This window comes from Chroicocephalus ridibundus, chromosome 14, assembly GCF_963924245.1.
Source record: "Chroicocephalus ridibundus chromosome 14, bChrRid1.1, whole genome shotgun sequence".
Classification (NCBI taxonomy): Eukaryota; Metazoa; Chordata; class Aves; order Charadriiformes; family Laridae; genus Chroicocephalus; species Chroicocephalus ridibundus.
This window is the reverse complement of record NC_086297.1, coordinates 9,307,139-9,321,776: the sequence shown is the minus strand read 5'-3', so window position 1 is coordinate 9,321,776 and position 14,638 is coordinate 9,307,139. Positions and strand designations below refer to the sequence as shown.

At 53.0% G+C, this 14,638-nt stretch overlaps 1 long non-coding RNA gene across 1 annotated transcript; it reads right to left on the bottom strand.

Annotated features, from left to right (window-relative positions):
* Positions 1-1,139: 1,139 nt before the first annotated feature.
* LOC134523395 (uncharacterized) lies at positions 1,140-14,416 on the bottom strand. Its single transcript, XR_010073314.1, has 3 exons — positions 14,170-14,416; positions 11,964-12,069; positions 1,140-2,747 (listed from the first exon to the last, which is right to left on the bottom strand). It is a non-coding gene; the product is annotated as an uncharacterized LOC134523395 (long non-coding RNA).
* Positions 14,417-14,638: the final 222 nt, after the last annotated feature.

Below are 14,638 nucleotides of genomic sequence, written 5' to 3'. Positions count from 1 at the left end.
TCTCTGGGCAACCTGGGCCAGGGGCTCACCGCCCCCACAGCAAAGAGTTTCTTCCCCAGATCTCATCTAAATCTCCCCTCTTTCAGTTTAAAACCGTTCCCCCTCATCCTATTGCTCCCCTCCCTGATCCAGAGTCCCTCCCCAGCTTTCCTGGAGCCCCTTTAGGGACTGGAAGGGGCTCTAAGGTCTCCCCGGTGCCTTCTCTCCTCCAGGCTGAACCCCCCCAGCTCTCTCAGCCTGTCCTCCCAGCAGAGGGGCTCCAGCCCTCCCAGCATCTTCGTGGCCCCATCTCATGGAAACCTCCCTTGGTGTTCATCACCCTTGTGCCAGACCCAGCACGCCCCTGTACCCGCAGCGCGAGGCTTGGCTTAAACTGCCCCGGCCGGCACCACACCACCTCCCTTTGGCTGATTAACAGGAATTTTTTTGCTTACAGCTCCTTGAGACTCTTCACTAAACCCCTCCTCTCCCTCCAGCGGCAAATCCGCCTGTGCAGGCAGGAGACCCTGCGGTCCGGCGGCTGGGGCAGAGAGGTGCCCAGGAAGCGGGGAGGCAGCCGCTGCTTTCCCAAATCTCTTCTTAATTATGAACGATGAACACTTGAAAATCTGACCCGAGGTGGCTGTTGTTGAGTCATCCTCTGTTTAATTGCTTGCAAATATTACACTGTCTCGCAGTGTGGGCTGTAAATTACCAGCAAATAAAGTGTGGAAGCTGCTTTACAGCTAATATATTGCTTCTTGGGAAAGTTTTGGATTAAATACATCTTCCTGCTGAGCTCACAGCCGCTTCCCTGGGGATGGGGGGTGCAGGGGGATGCGGGACGGAGGGCTGGGCCAGGGGATGCTGACCCCCTCGCCGGACCGTGCCTGCACCTTGCAGGTAGGAAGAGCCCCTGGGGGGGGGTGGATAAAACACCGAGGCATCCAGTCCAACCGCGGTGACAATGTTTGTGCCACTTGCTGAGAGCCTGAGAAGTGCCAAGTACTATTTATCAATATTTCCCAATACCCCCCAAGGTGAGTCTTTCTGAAGATTTCAACAGGAGGGTTCATTAAGTGACTTCAAGTGAAAAAGAAAAAAAAATAAAAATAAAATCTGCCATTCAGCGGAACAGATTTCCCCGGAGGCTTCTGTTATTATCATCTTCCCAGTTATGAGTGATTTATCCTTGATGCTCCTGGCTTGGCATACGCTCTGCAAATTATTGCTCCTGCTGTGAATCCAGCCCGTCTCGACGCTCGGGCAGAGGGGACGCAGCCACCACAGGTGACAGCATCCCCCTGCCTCCCCTGAGGGTCCCCAGGGGGCTGGGCTGCCCCGATGCCCGTGCATGAGGCTGGGGCACCACCCGTTGCTGATGTCTCTTAATTTCCAGCCATGGGCAGCCCTAGAGGATTCAAAATTGTTGCAGGAGATGTTGAGATCAGGATGAAGCTTGGAGGTCTCTGTGGTGGTTTTCTGAAGCCTTTGGGGCATCTTGGCTGGTGCCGTGTGGATCTTCATGGCCACAGTCAGTGGGGACTCGGGCCACGCAGGACTTCTGCCAGCAACCAGCCCTGTGAGGAATGTCTCCAACAACAAGACTGTTGAAACAGCCCCCAGATTTAACCTAAATTATTAATTCCCATCTCTGGACTCCGAGGTCCTCTGTCCATCACCAAAATGCATCCGTCCCAGGGGAAGGAGGTGGCAGTTGTTTGGGAATCTGAGAAAAGGTGACGAAAAGCAGAAAATAGCAGCAACGCTGCTGAGCCGCCTCGCTGCCGGAGGAGCAGAGCACCTTCCAAAAATAGATGGTCAAAAAGCAAAGGAAGAAAGAAGCGTCTCCCCTCCCTGCCTTGAGCTGTTCGGATTTTTTTCCAGGCCCACAATGAGATGAATTACAGGGTTACAGAGGGGCCCGGGGCCAAGCCGCCGCCGGGGGAGAGTCCCATGGGGGATTTAGCCCTGTCTGGTGATGGCTCAGGTCTCTGGCGGGATCTCCAGTCACATTAAAATGACAAATTTCCAACCTGTGGCAAGCAGGAAACGATGACTTGGGTGTGGTTTGTCCATGACTAACAGGAAATGAGATTTCACATCGCTTCTAGACCGTTCCTGTAGTCGCGCTGCGAGGAAACGGTACTCTCTGAAGCGGAGCGTTCCCCCCAAGAAAATCAAAGTTATTTCAGGGTTTTATAACTTCCCGTTGGCCATCGGAAAACAGGAGGCAAAATCAACAGCACCCTCAATCAAACACACCCCAGCCCGCTGTGTCTCTCTGATTTCCCAGAAAAGGCAACTTAAGCATGAAGAAGCGCTACTGCTTTTTCCCAGTCTCCCTCCGTAAGTCCAAGACGAAGGATAATTAGTGGATGAAGGAGCCTCTTTCTATGAAGGCACTTATTCTACTGTGCAAAGAAATACAGACTATAATTAGCAGGTTTCTTTTTTTTTTTCCTTCTTTCAGCGTGCACAACCTGGCAACGCTCGGCGTCCCGGGGGTGGATCATTCATAGGTGTTGAGCAGGGGTCAGTCCTTCAGGTGCTTCAACAGCAGCTGGTGGCACAAACGAAGATTTTTTTTCAGAATCAGCCAGAGGGTTTAGCTACATTTCAACCCAAAGCGTCGCCCCGAGGTGGTAGATGTGTCCACGGTCTGTCAGTCCCTCTGTCCCCATCGCCGGTGGCTTTTAAAAGTCTTCTTCCCCCTCTGCTTCAGACACCTTGCTATGACTCATGACTGCAAAGGAAAACCACAGTTCCTACGAAACACAAGTGGGAAATAAGAGTTATTTTCATATCAAGGATGACGGATAGAAAGGCGGTGGTTGTTGTCTTGGGGTGCCCCGTTGGGGTGTTCCTGTCCTGGGCTCACCCAGCATCTCCTGCACCCCCGGCTGGGCACCCACCTCACTCTTTATTTGGAAAACATTACCCATCCCTTAGAAAAAGCCCGGGGCAGCCAGAAAGCCATTTCCTCTACCAGAAATACCTGGAAGAGAGCAAAAGAAGCAGGGAGGAAGGAAACTATAAAGCAGAGGAAGCTGCAAGGCGTTCAAAACCTCAGTACAGCAGCGCTCGGGAGCTGGAAAGGCATGAAAGAGTATCTGGTCTTTGTTCAGCCCTGGAGCCACGGCTCTGGCAAAGGTGGCAAAGAACAATAAAACTTCCACCAGTCCTAGGTTTTCCTTGATGGAATCCGTAAAGATTTTCTCAGCAAGAACTCTGAATAGTGTGAAAATAATAACGGAAAACATTTTTCTTGTCTCCAGGGAGGAAGATGCACATAAAGTGGTTTTTTCCTGGCTGGGTCGTGCTGGCAGCGGCCCTGGGTGCAAATAGCTGCTGCGCGGATTTCAGGAGCCACCCTTGGAGAGACACTGGAAGGAAATGTCTCCTTCCCTCCTTCCCTTTCTCCTTCAGCTAATTTTGTGTTTCTCTTTCTGGCTGTGCTGCGGAGAGTAATGAACGTGGGTGATTTGCCATCAGATAAATTGCATGCCATTAGCTGCCTGTTTAGAGACCATATTTCCTCTTTGTGATGAGAGCTCAATATCTTTCCAATGAGTTATTACTTGGAGATCTTCTAGACCTGGACTTTAAGTACCGAGCAATTACTGCGCCGTAATTCCAGGGCTGCTCGCCTCCCTGCTAGACACAGTCTCTTAAGCCTCGTCAGGTTGACTGGAGGAAGCTTTTTTAGCTTTAAAAGAATGGCTTAATGGCAGCTCTTTCGAGCAGCTCTCTCTTCTTTTCTTCTCCTTTTCCATCCAGCCTTTTTCGGTCGCAATCTCCTCGCCCTGCCCGGCAATGCTGGGTGGGGAAGGAAGGGTTTGATGGGGCGCCGGGGTTGCACCTTGCAAGAGGAGCGTATTGCAAATAATAAAATAGTGGCCAAAAGCTTGTACCTACACATGCATTAAACCGTGGTGCTGCTGCGCCGTAATTCCCAAGCTCTCCCGGGGGGGCTGGCACAGCCGCCCGTCCCAGCCCGGCATCCCAGGGGATGTAGCCTGTCGCTGACCCTGCTCCTGCCTCGCCTGCTCCGTCCCTCCATCCCCGCCTGCTCCAATGGCCTCGGGCAAACTCCCTCCTGCTCTAGGGCCGCCTGCCCTATTTGCAAAGCAGGAAGAAAAGTCCTTCCTTCCCTTTGGGAAAAGGGCTTTGCCCTGGGAGACAAGTCCGGAGCCATGTTTGTGTCTTTAATACAAGCAATTTTTACCCTCCAAGCACCCGGTGGAGGCCGGAGCTCGGCTTGACAGCAGCAGAGGTTCAAGTGGTGGTTTTGATTTTAAATCTGGTTAGCAGAGGAATATCAGCTGGTCCTGACATTTTCTCTACCTCGAGGGAGTAGTGGGTCATGTTGGGGCCCCCGTTTGGAGCTGTTCGAGCAAAAGGTTCCCAAGTTGTGCCCATTTTGCCCTCTTAAAAAATGAATGGCAAAAGTAATAGGTGCTTCTTCGAGCTTTGAATGGAGCTGGAGTCGAGCCCGGCTCTTGTCTGACGTGATCGCGGCGTGGGTTGGAGGGAAGCGCTGCCGTTGTGAGAAACAGGTGCTCTGAAACTGAAGGAAAAACACCAACATTTTGCAAACAGGCTGAGCCAGCCCTCGCACTCCCAACCTGCCCGAGCGCCGGCAGTAATGCTGCTTCCACGCGGGAGAGAGAGGTCGAGGGGAGACAGCGAGTACCTGGAAGCATCATCCCTTTCAGCCAGCACCAGCAGCTCCTCTGCCTGCAAACCTGCGCAATCACTGCCAGCCATTTACTCCCCCAAAACGCGTTTCTTTTTTATTAGAGAATACAGCAATGCCAAGCAGCAAACTCAGGGCTAAAGCCGTTAATGCCGAGTTCATGGTGCCTGGGGCATCTCATGCATTTTTAAACAGCTCAACCTGCAGAATTGGAAAACAAGACAGCGGAGTGCCCGGGGCTGTCCTGCCGCCACTCGGCTCCTGCTCCCGGCACCTCCGCTTCCTCCCAGCTCCAGGGAACCCGGCTCCCGGCTCAGTCCCCGGCAGCCTGGGCAGTGGGATGGGACAGGGTGCAGTGGGATGGGATGGGCGGGATGGGATACAGTGGGATGCGATACAGTGGGATGCGATGCAGCAGGTTTGGATCAGCAGGATGGGATGCAGTGGGATGGGATGCAGAGGGATAAGCTCAGCGGGATGGAATGCAGTGGGATGGGATGAGTGGGATGGGATGCAGTGGGATGAGCCCAGCGGAATGGGATGTAGTGGGATGCAATGCAGCAGAATCGGATCAGCAGGATGGGATGCAACATGATGGAATGCAGTGGGATAAGGTCAGCACGGTGGGATGCAGTGGGATAAGGTCAGTGGGATGGGATGCAGCAGGATGGGATCAGTAAGATGGGATGCAGTGGGATGGGATCAGTGAGATGGAATGCAAGTGTAATGGGGTACATTGGGATGGGATGGGATCAGAGGGATGGGATGCAGCTGGATAGCATCAGTGAGATGGAATCAGAAGGGTGGGATGCAATGGGATGGGATGCAGTGGGATGGGGTCAGCGGGATGGGATGCAGCGGGATGGGATGCAGCAGGATGGGATGCAGCAGGACCCAGCAGAGCAGAGCAGGAGGCAGCAGGACGGGACGCAGCAGGATGGGGCGCAGGGGACGGGGAGCAGGGGGCCATGGTGCAGCAGAGGCCGAGCAGCCGGGTGCCCCCCCAGCCCAGCCGGGACCTCCCTCAGGAGCGGGGCCCGGCTCTCACCGCAGCCCCGAGCACTAACTCCCAGCAAACAGGTTTACTCATGAGTGGCGAATTTCTATTAATTAAGGAAGAACATTCCTGACGAGCAATTAAACACCTAAGTAAGCCTTGGGTGGACAGACGGATGGGCGGTGAGCACCACGAACACCTGCTTTACCGGGACAAACGCTCTCTTACAGCTGAAATGGTAACACCGAGCTAGCCAGGAAACTTGCCTTTTTTCTCTGGTTTTTTTTTTTTAACAGCTCTTCTTCCTTTCAACACCTCTCCACCTCCAGGGCTTGGAAAGTCTCTGCTCCCCTCACACAAAGGCATCGTGTTCGTGCCGGGATTGGGGGGGCGACGCTGGCCACGCTCGGCTGCAGAGCTGCTGGCTCGAATCAAAATCTCTTTCTCTTCTTCCTATGACTTTATTCCCATTGTCAGTTGCAGGACAAGCCAGGCAAGGCGTCCACGCCACGGTCAGGTTTGTCTCTCCCTTTCCCTCCTCCAGAAAAAAATTGGATTATTCTTCGCAGCATCGGGGCGGTTTGGTTTTTTTTTTCCTCTGAATGACCGAGTAATGGAACGAACCTACGGGAGATATTTCAGCCTCCCAAACTGCTGACGTTGAAATGTATCCAGGAGACCGGGCTGATACTGGGAGTATTTTAAGTAGATCAAATAATGATTGCTTCGCAAAGACGGATTTTTATGTCTTAGGCCTCGGGCAGGTAGAGTTCAAGTGCGTCTTGATAGTGTATTAATAGTGTATTAATGAAGCCCGCGTACGCCGCTTGCGATCTTCAAAGGCACTCTTGTTTTTGAACTGTAATTGTCCACTGAGAAATGACAAAACAAACAGCAATTACACTGGAAAAGGGATTTTAAAAAAATTATGCCAGTGGGACTGGAGCTCATAAAACAGCGTTAGTGATATATACACATTAAACTGTTGCCAATTGCTGGAGAATTGAAAGCACAGAAGTGCCTTGTTTTCACGTTTTCTTTCTTTTCCCTGTTTTTATTATTCAATTTTTGCAGCGCGAGCGATGCCCAGGGATGAAGGCAGATGGTGCATCTGCAGCCAGACCCACAAGGAGCTCCCAAAACGTCCCCCCCCGTCGAGCTGGGGACTGGGGCTGGTCCTCCGGCATCCCTGAGCTCGCAAGAGCCACGATCCCTGGAAATACCAAATAATTCCTCCGCACCCAAGGTGCCCGATGTGGCCGTGGCCCCGGGAGCCCCCTCCCAGCATCCCTGCCCTTTAGGAGTGAAGATACAGGACGTGCCCTGAAAACTGCTCCAGCCTCTCCAAAAAGACGAGAGCTTACCCGCCCAGGGGATATTTTTATTAGCACGAGATGCTAATAATTCATTATTTTTATTAGGGCGGCACCGTCCCTCTTTCTGTGCAATCTGCAGAATTCTTTTCCATGAGATAATGTAACCCACGCTGGACCGGGAATGCAGAAAACCATTGGAAACCACACAGGGCCATTTATTTTGTGTGGTATTGTTAAAGCGAAAACACCAGCCAGGCAGCGGCGGCCAATTACTGTCAGCTCCTACCTGCAAATAGGGAAAAATTCCCTTTCCTGGGAAGGAGAAAGAGAAATTATGGACTGGACCCGGTGCTGCAGCAAGGCTAATAATAATAATAATAATTTCTGTGTCTGGAAATATTAGGGGCTGAAGCGCTCCCTGCTTCTCTGCCGTGATGGGTTTCCACCTTTATTTTTTGGAGCATTTCTAGTTTCAGGCCAGTTTCTCTTTACCTTAAGTCCACTTTTCTATTAAAACCGGAGAAGTGGATTGTTGAGACCTAACCTCCTGTAATTTAAGTAGCTCCTATAAAAACGTTAAGCGGCACGCGGTTGCTGTCAGCTCTATAAAGAAGCCCTAAACCCGCTGAAGCGTTGGAAGGCTCTGGCTGCGGGGTCGGACCCAGCGCCTGCCAGCACCGCTGCCCTCCGAAAGCGCAGGCAGAATAAATACTTCCCCCCATCGGCATTTCCCGCTAATTTAGTCATCGCGAAACCGAGGAATTGTTTGGGATGAGAAAAAAAATGGGAAAGCTCATTTTCCTTCCCCTGCCTGTGAATAAAGCCTGAAGTAATATATTAATTTTAAAACCGTGAAGAATATGAAAATCGGGAACAAAGCGCTCAGCTCCCTCATTGCAGATAGTACTTATCTTGTTTAGGAAATCGGTTTTAAATGCGTGCTTAGATAAGCTTTTTTTTTTCATCTGTGGCTAGCACATTTTAAAGGGTTTTATTTAACTAATAAAACCCATTTTTTATATTGTTTTTTGGGCGTCTTAAATTGAAAACCAGTTTCCATCCGAACAGGCCATGGCGCACGATGTGAGACCCAAATTAATATTCATCTCATAAAAAAGAAACGCATCATTCCCTATATTGTAACATAATAAAACGCAAACACAAAGAATTTCTATAAATATACATTAAGCTACATAATTGCTTAAGTAACCTCACATACATAAAGTGTTTTCTTCTGTTTAGCAAAAAAAGGAGTTGTAAAAGAAGCAAACCTGCAGATTAGCGGTCACCAACCAAGAAGAATCGAGTTAAGATAATATATAAAACGTATAAATGAGAAACAAGATCAAAGCTGATCGTTTAAACCAAGCTTTCTGCTTTGCTCTTTTAATTCACGATTAAAATGGGTGGCTGAAATCAATCGTCTCCGAGGTCTTCAGCTTCAAAGCTCCTTCCAGCCCAGGAGGGGCTGGGGAATGGTGGGGGTCAGCCCTGTAACGCTGAGGGATGTAGTGGGATGTGGTGGGACATGGTGGGATACGATGGGATAGTGGCAGAGGATCCGCCGAGCTCCATCCCGCCTGCGGCTGTCGGGCTGGTGCTGAGCTCCCATGGATTAAAACCCCTAAATTACAAGTACCGAGAGCTGCCCAGGGTCGTGAAATCCTTCCCAGCCCCAGCTCCATCAAACACCACACGCTTGGAAAGACACTTGTCCCACAGTTGTTCCTGACTGCGGGGGCCAAGGAAAGACGCCATGGATTTGGGAATAGCTGGGAAAATTAGAGAAGCAGTGGTGTGATGGCTGATGCTGGGTTTTGATGCGCGTGCCATGATGGTCAGGAAATGCTATCTGGCCCAGAGCCACAGCGTGGGGAGGTGAGGTCCCACCACCCGGCAGCCACCGAATCCATCCCCTCCCAAGTTCTATATGGGTAGGAGAGGCAAGTTTTATAGGAAAGCGTTAACAGGGATCCTCCCTACCAGCCAGATGGGGCGAGAAGGGGCAGTAGACGTCTGCCGGCCCCAGGGCAGTGTCCCATCTGCCAACCCATCCCACCTTGATGGGAGATGGGAACCACCTTGCTGCTGCCATGGCTGTTCGGGTGCCGTGGGGAGCCCAGGGATGCGCCGTGTTCGCAGAGCCCCACGGCAGCACCCACACCAGGACCCCCGCCATGCGTGGCCGTGCCACCACCCATAGGTTTCCCACTGCTGGGGAGCAGCGAGGGCTTCGCATCCCTCCATGCGGGGTTCCCGGGGTCCTTCACACCGCTCCGGAGGAAGTGTAGTCTTTTTGGAGTGGATGGAGGAGATAATTTTGGACTTTAGCAGGGCCTGGAGCAGCCCGGGGGACAGGCAGGGACCTGGCAGTGCAGCTTCCCACTGACTATGGCGGCATCCCGGGAAAATGCTCAGAAAAAAATACAATTCCTTCCTGCATCTCTCGCTCTGACTCGCTTCCAAAGCACACCCCCGCTCCCGAGCAAACCAGGCCATCTTTCTTTCATGTGAAAGAGAGAGGCTCAGCAAGATGTAGCAATAATCTGTCGTTTTCTATTCCACCGCTCAGCGAGGAGCCTCTGGGGATGGCGGGGAAGGAAAGGGACCTCAAAATAGCGGCAGACTTTCTGTGCAGCTGGAGAAGCTTTCCGGAACAAAGAAAAACCTGGAGTAGAGCAAACATTCCCCTTCCCATTACTGTCCCAAGGAAAGGGCTTGGGTGCAAGCAGCATGGAATGCCCTATGTTTTGGCGTGGTTGGGAATAGCTAGCAGGACCCACTGGAAGAGGTGGGAGGCTTCAAAGGGGCGTCTACCGTCATCAACCAGCTGTGACACCCCAGGGCTGGGACTCCTGAGTATCTGCTTTGGAAGCTGGGGTCGCTTCTCCTCCCCTACAAACAGCCTCGTGTCTTGGCATCAATTCCTCCATCCCTGGAGCCTCTGGCCTCGGCAGGGGACTGCTGTGCAGTGCCGGGGCCTGGGCAGCGCAGCCCTGTGGTCTCACCTGCGCTTTGGACCCTCCAGCAGCTGATGGTTTTGGACTGAGACCAAAAAGGGCATCGGCAAAGTGCTGGGTCTGAAGGAGAGACAATCCAAGAACATGTCACCCAGGGGGTCCCACCGAGCCCTTGCCAGAGAGAAAAATGCTAAAAATGTGCCCGTCTCCTCTGGGAGGAGCACCCGCGTGCCAACGGCCAGGCTGGCTCCAGGAGGTGGGCATCTGCTGCGCGTGGCGGGCACGGGAGGAGCACACCTGGCCACACCACACAGACCCTCCCTGCCTTGGGACCGCAGGAAGGACAGGGCCACTCGTCCCCATGGGAGCCGCCGCGTGCCCACAGGGTGCTGCGCTGACCACCGGGGTGGCAGCAAAGGCACGGCCAGTTTGAAGCCCACCTTTGAAGCTCACTGCCAGCAGGTGGGACCACACCGAGCTGTGCCTGCCCAGTCCCCACCATCAGACCCCCGCCATGCCTCTAAAATCAGACCTGAGCACGTGAGCTTCATACTCCTCATGGAATCCTACAGACCTTCATCCGCTCTCCCCGTCATCCTCCTGCCCCCAGAGAGAGGGGAAATGCACGGGGGAAGCTGCCCCATCACCGCAGTCGCAGGAGCTGCTCTTTGCTGGGGATGGGACCATGGAAGGACCAGGACAATGTAATTCCTTCTGCTGGAGCAGGCAGGCAGAGATATGGTCTCTGGGAGGGGTAAGAAGCATCTTTACACCAGCCAACCTTGAGAAGGGCTCAGCCCCAGGGGGTGCAGACCCCATGGCTGGTTCCCTGCCTGAAGAGCTGACAGCAGGGATGGAGCTGCCGTGATTTTTGGTGCCCGTCTTGAGCTCTGGCCACATCCCAGCTCAGGAATTTCCAGGTTCCTACCACCGCCTTGTTAAACCAAACTAGGCGTAAGCTGAAAGCAAGCCGTGGCAAGGAAAGCGTTTGCAAAGCTCCAGCACCAGATGTCCCGGGTCCCGGGTGAGCCTTCTCTACTGTAAAAAGCATCAGCTCAAGGCTTTCTTTGTCTCGCCAAAAACCAAGCACTAAGGCTAAGCACGGGCCTCGCGTTGCCAAGGGGTATAAATTGGCACCTATTAGCTATCCTCAAAATAACTCTAACTTGTTTGACATAATGAGGTGATTAAATCAGCATGAGAAATTCTGCTTCTTGAAGCCAACAGGACATGGCGAGATCACGTTTCAAATCTCAGCGCAATTAGGGAAAGGACGGAGCGCGGTTTGGGGAGGGGAACATCCGCATGGGCTTCATTGAGCTTGCCGTGCCATGCCAGCAGCGCTGGGGCAAACAGGGGATCGGCATCGACCCACAGCCCTGCCTCCTCTGTTAGTGCTCTGAGGGCTGGGAAAACACAAAGATTGCCTAATATGCCTGATTTCGCCCATTTTTTCAGCCCCCCCCAACCCGTTAGGGCACACGAGGACACTGCTGCAATGGGTGCCAGCTCTAGTCAGCGACCTGCCACCGTCTCCCACACCTACTGCCCACGTGTTTTCCTGCCGCCAAACTCCTGTAGAAACTCGGTGTGTTGCAGCTGGTGTTAACGCAGAGAGACTTCCCCGGGACGGCCTCTGTTAGCAAAGAGTGTTTCGGCAAAGAGTTTACTTTTGCTTCACCAGACAGGGGAAAAATGAGTAGGAAAGGCGCTGCAGTAAACGAAGGGAGTTTGCCTTGTTGGTGAGGAGCACCTGAGCAGCACCTTGGGTTGGTGTCCTCAGCTGCTGGAGCAGGAGAGCATCTCCACACCACAATGCAGGAGAGCATCAGCCAAACACGAACACATGGGCGAGAGCTCCAGAAATCAACCTTCTGCCAACACCGGCTGACTGGGGAGCTCCCCAGGATCCCAGGGGAGCTTCCAGACCCCCCCCAGCCCTGCACTGCTTTGGGAGACCTTCAGGGTCTCCACAGCAGCATGGATCTGTGGAGCTCCACCAAGCCACCCACCTCCATCCCTCCGTACAGACATTTCCAGCAGATTTTCCATGACCTTCAGAGGGTTGTCTCTGCTTGGCCAGCTCTCGTCTCCGATGATTTGGTGCCTCTCCGGTTCCTGTCATGCAAATGGAGGGATGGTAAATCTTTGGCCAGCAGTAATTCACACTTAGACATCGGAGGGACTGAAGATAATGAAGGTTTTTTTGAAATCCAATAGTCCCTAAACACTTCCAGGTGCTGCCTTCGCCTTTCTATCTTCATGCTTCAGGGACAAATCATTCCTTACAATCTGTGTTCCCAGACCTTTTCGCCTGAACTCTGAAAAGGATTTCAGTTAGGTCTAGCACAACGTATGGTCATTTGTCATAAAATTATTTTTGTTCATTTATCTCCATTCTGCCTTTTCAAGTCCTTTTCTTGTGTGCTGCTTCGGCCAAATTCCCAATTCCCTGAATTTATTATCACTATAAAATGGTTGCCTGCTCCACAGCATGACCTAGACGCGCACCCCACCGCGATGCTTTAGAGGCCTTCGTCTGTTCCTATGGCAACTGGAAAAAGAGGCAAGCACTGCAGCCAGCGCGGGGACGGATCCTGCACGGATGCTGACACCCCTTCCCGGCTGTGAGAAGACCAGAAGAACATGGGGGAAAACACAATGCGGGGAGGAACGGGGCAGAAACGCATCTTCCCGATGTTGTCCCTTCCCTGGTGACCCCCTAGCAGCTCTGTGCTGGGTCCATGCGTGACCGGGAGGACACGGCTCCGCTGGGATGCTGGATGGTGCTTTGCTTTTTGAAGCTGGGGTGGGATGGAGATGACAGGGGCTCGGCAGGATGTGGATTTAACCATAGGGACATGGACGCCAGCCCCAGGTCACCCGGGTACCCGCAGCGCTGCCCGTCCATCAAAGTCTACCTGAGCCAGGGCAGCGCAGGCACCTCGTACCCCATGGTGACATCTAGCCGGGTGACACAAACTCCTGTGGGCTGCTGGGCTGGCCTTGCTCTGGTTTCTTCCTCTGTTTGTCCTCCACGTAAAATACCTCGCACAAACCCACTCTCTCCAAACCAACCACCTTTGCAGCAAAAAGCTGCTCCTGCACAATCTACTGCCCTTAACCTGTTGATAGACATTAACACCTTTACTTTCATTTACTGGTGTTATTCTCCTTTAATTCTTTATTAATGCCCACATCAGCCACTCCATCAGTTGCCCAGGATCGAAGTAGAGCTGACAGGCCTGTAATTATCCAGGTCATCTCATTTATCCTTTTTAAACGTTGGCAGAGATCTCACCTAGGAAATCAGTGGAGCAGATTCAGCTCTTGCTTTTGACACAAGCGCAAGTTTGGTTTTCCTCCTGTGATGGGTCCCTGCCCCCAGGCTGGGGATCTTGCTGGGCTTGCCTGACCAGCACCTTGCCCACAGCCACAGGCACCGTCCCTGTCTCCCGTAGCATCCCAGCTTTCATTAAAAACTGGGAAAACAGCATGGAAGGGCCCCTCATCCTCTCTGCAGCGTGGGGACCGGCTCCTCTGCTGCTTGCAGAGCAGAGCCGGGCTCTGGGGGTGACAGTTCTCAGGTGACACCACGATATACGCCCTATTTCCTAAGCATCCCCTGGTCTGGGGTCTATTGTCCCCCCCCATCATGCAGCGGGATGCTTTCCCCACCATTTCCCAGTTTGAAAACAAATGTTCAAAACTAAAGTAAATAAAACAAGGCGGTGGCCTTGCCCCAGGGGAAAAATGGGTTATTTCCTTCTGGAAACAACAGCTTTCCCCGCGCTGGGTGTTCACTGTGGTTCCTGACCCCATGTCCCCGTGGTGGGCGGTCCAGGTGTGCCACCCTCCCTACTAAGGGCAGTGGCAGTGGGGCCAGAAGCCGCCCCCACAAGGGCTCCTGGCTGCTCTTTGGCCCAGGCTGAGCTTTTCCCCATCAAGCAAAATACTGTGAAGCTGCAACAACCACAAAAAAAAAAAATAAAATGAAAAAGAGAGCTTTTGCAGGCAGCAAACACTCATACCAGCAGATAACTTATAGCCACCTACAAAAGCTACATACAGCATGTCTTCCCAAGGCCAGGCTGCTTTTAACACCCATCAAAAGACACCGGGGGAAAAAAAAGTGAAAAGGGGGGATGAACAAAAGCGGCATCGCTGCGGAGAAGCGCCCGGGCCGCCTGGCAGGGGAGGCAGCGCGTTTGCACACACCTTGTCGCCATTGATCCCGCGCTCCTCGCTTCTGGTTTTTCACACTTCCAAAGGACGCTGCTTGTTCAGGCAGCGCCTCGAGCGCCCGGCCGAGCCCTGCGGGTCGCAGACGGTGCAGAGCACTCCAGAGATGGATGGGAAATAGCTTCTCCTCCGCTTGCAGCCAGGCGTTGTGGCACGCTGGCAGGGAAAACGGGCAGGAAAGGCGTCACTCACTGCCATCTGGCACCCAGAGTCCAGGGAGCCGGGGCTGGAGGTGAAGGAGAAAATAGTTTTTCTGTTTACCCGCTTGGGAGGAAGGAGGAGGAGGTTAAATTGGGACCAAGAGCTGGTTCGCAAGCCTGGCAGGGAGCACAGAGCCACATTTGTCACCTCTGCAAGAGCTTCTCCCTGGAGGCAGATGAAAATATGGGGGGGGTTGGTGCTGGGATGCACTGGGAACCGGAGCAGACATCACCAGGCTTCATCC